Source organism: Mus pahari, chromosome 6 (assembly GCF_900095145.1).
Source record: "Mus pahari chromosome 6, PAHARI_EIJ_v1.1, whole genome shotgun sequence".
Taxonomy (NCBI): Eukaryota; Metazoa; Chordata; class Mammalia; order Rodentia; family Muridae; genus Mus; species Mus pahari.
In genome coordinates this window covers 106,499,901-106,502,878 of record NC_034595.1, presented here as the reverse complement: position 1 = coordinate 106,502,878, position 2,978 = coordinate 106,499,901, and the positions used below count along the sequence as shown (strand labels likewise).

The following is a 2,978-nucleotide window of genomic DNA, read 5'->3' as shown; positions in this document are numbered from 1 at the left end:
AAAAAAAAAAAAAGGTCTTGCCAGGCAGAGGTGGCACACGCCTTTAATCCCAGCACTGGGGAGGCAGAGGCAGGCCGGTTTCTGAGTTCAAGGCCAGCCTGGTCTACAAAGTGAGTTCCAAGACAGCCAGGGATACACAGAGAAACCCAGTCTCGAAAAACCAAAAAAGAAAAGAAAAAAAAAAAAGAGTAACCCAGGCTGGCCTTGAATGTGCCAGTTCCAGAATGCTGGAATCACAGGCACACACCACGATTCCTGGCTCAAGGTTTCATTTTTATCCCATTCAGCATTATATTTTTCCATATTCTAGTTCCATGGACCCCAGAATTAAGAATGTGTGGGCTACTTGATTTTGTGGGGGAGAGGGGATGAACCAGCCCTTGTTCCTGGAGTGGGGGTGGTGTCTGGGCTGGTGCAATGGCTCAGGGAGTAACGAGACTTTCTGACAATCCACATCCACATATGTGCCATGACATAGATGGGTCACACATAAACTTTTAGTGTGGGATAGCCCACTAGATTCAATCCCCAATAGAAAATGGAGGGACAGGGAGGGGGAGGATAGGTGTAGATATAAGGAAATGTTTGTTCTGAAACAAAGGACGAGGTACTCAAATACTTGGCCAAGACATCTGGATTGGTCAATGGTAATTTAATGAAAACAATACATCAAATCTCCAAATACCATGCTTGTCTAAAAGTTTATCTAAGGGAAATAATAACCCAGAAAAGGGCCTGCATGGGCTCACAATCTGCCCACCCCATCATGCTTCTAACACTGACACTTCACTCAGTAGTGAAGAATTTGTACTGAAGGGATAGTCACTCACTCCCGACTAAAGTAACACACTGCATTCTGTGGCTTTATGATAGTGTTTATCACATCTGAAGAATGGATACTTTTAGGATCACTGGTGTGATGTGCTCAGATTTAAGACATAAACAGTTGGGGAAGTCCACATTACCAGCCACAGGATATCCATGTTGTAGACAGGTCCTTCATGTTGTTCTCTGTCTCTCTATGTTCTGCACTGGAAAAGAATCACTTTAATGTAAAAGCCTTCCTATCTCTTCACTTAATGGGCCTTCTTTTGCTATTTAAAATTCTCTCATTGTGCTTTTAAATGTGCTCTGCAACCAGGGATACTTGTAGTACAGTCCCATAACTATAGAACTGAGAGCCTGAGGCAGAGGTTCACAAGTTTAAGGCCAGACTGGGCTACCCCATAAAGATCCTGTCTTAAAAGAAAAAAGAAAAAAAACACAAAAAAATTATTTTCCAGTTTTTTTAATTGAGTACATTCATCCCATGAGCGGGCGACTAAACAAACACTGAACAAGGAACCAACCCCTCCCAGACTGCAGTTTAATTTTTGTTTTATTTTGCATTTCACGGATTCAAAACATCAATGCTGCAAAGAGTCTGTTTCATGCCTGAAAAATATCGGTGGAAGAAAAGCCACTGGATGGCTAAAATAAAGTTGAGGGTTGGGACCTGGCCCATTCCACGGCACAAAATAAGACGTTTGGGGAGGCAAAATCAGTACACGCCGACAGATGACAGCGTGCCTGCACTTGTCTTTGGGTATCGCCTCCTTTCCGGCGCCTGGTGCAGTCACAGCCAGCCCGCGATCCCGCCCGTGCCCATCACTGTCTCCACCCTACCTGTGCGTCCAGTCCAGCGAAGCCCGCTTTCAGGGCGCCCGGTGCCAACGGTCCCTAAGTTGACCTAGGCTGACTGCAGGACGGGGTGCCCCCGGTCCCCGATGGGGTTCAGTTCTGAGGCTGCCACTGGAGTTTATGCAGAGCCTCAGCCCACGCCCACGGAAGACACAGCCAGCTAGCCCGCGCCGCCGACTCGGGACCGAGCAGCTTCACCCAGAGGGATTCAGAGTGAAGGGCGAGAGCCACGAACCCTCCCACAGTCCTCTAGCAGAGATCCTAAGGGTTTTAGATTTGGGACACACACTGGTGGGCGGGGAGAGAGCCGGACGTGATGCACAGGAAGCCCTGGCAGACTACACCCCATGCAGGCACACGATGGCACCTTCCAGAACTTTCCACCGCGGCCCATCATGGGGAACCAGAACGCCGTAACGGCGCATTCGCACCTTCCGTAGCGGTCCACCACAAACCATGGGGCGGGCGACGATGCGCGGCCACACCACCGCCTTGTGGCCTCCTGTTGGCACCTTCCGGAACGTCCCACCACTCCGGAATCTGTGATGTTGGACGAATGTGCAAGTATCGCTCCTCTGGCCTGTGGTACATTCCGGAACATTCCACCGAGACCACGGTGAAGGAGCCAATCCTCTGAGACCGCGAAGGTACCGTCTTCCAAGTCAAACCCAGGGGTCTGATTCCAAGGAGCCTAAAATCTGACTAAAGTCAGAAGACGAGAAGCGCTCAGCGGCGAACAAGCGAATAACCCCCGTACTCTCTGAGTCTTGGACGTGGCCGGAATGGGGACGGTGTCAGCACCATCGAGGCGGGGCCAGCAGCATAGCGACGGGGCGCTCATTGGTCGAGCCTCAGAGGCCCCGCCTTCATACAGGACGCTTGCTCTGTCGCCTGAGCTCCCCAAGTAGCCGCTGGCTGCAAGACCCTTCCTGGCCCTTTTTATCCCTGAAGGTCATTTTGTGGAGAGGTTTGAGGTTGTGCCTTGCCTCAACTAGTGATGCGCCAGCAAAGCTGTGCTTTTGGTGAAACCTTCCTTTGTTTTTTCTTGGTTGTTTGAAAACTAGTAAGGTTTCTCCTTCAGATCTCGCTCAGAGTGGGTTAAAGTTGGAGCTTCTGAAACCTTTTCCACTAAAAAACCCTTTCCGTATACAAATCAAATGTTTACTGATAATCAACATTAAGTCTATCTTAAAACAATTCTTTGTCCGGTGCCTGAGACCAGCCTGGTCCACTTATTGAGTTAACGGACAACCAGGTCTATGCAGAGAGACCCTGTCTCAACAAACAAAAAACAATTC

At 49.3% G+C, this 2,978-nt stretch overlaps 1 protein-coding gene across 4 annotated transcripts in view; it reads right to left on the bottom strand.

Annotated features, from left to right (window-relative positions):
* LOC110323492 (solute carrier family 35 member E2A) overlaps positions 1-2,457 on the bottom strand; it is a 25,302-nt gene extending 22,845 nt beyond the window's left edge. Inside the window, exons 1-2 of one of the 4 annotated variants that reach the window (XM_029540150.1) lie at positions 1,666-2,457; positions 966-1,031 (exon numbers count right to left, since the gene is read on the bottom strand). The gene's annotated coding sequence lies outside the window, so the exon portion shown is untranslated. The remainder of the gene's footprint in view (positions 1-965; positions 1,032-1,665) is intronic. The other 3 variants (XM_029540147.1, XM_029540149.1, XM_021200744.2) reach the window with 3 other exon arrangements.
* Between the last annotated feature and the right edge of the window lie 521 nt (positions 2,458-2,978).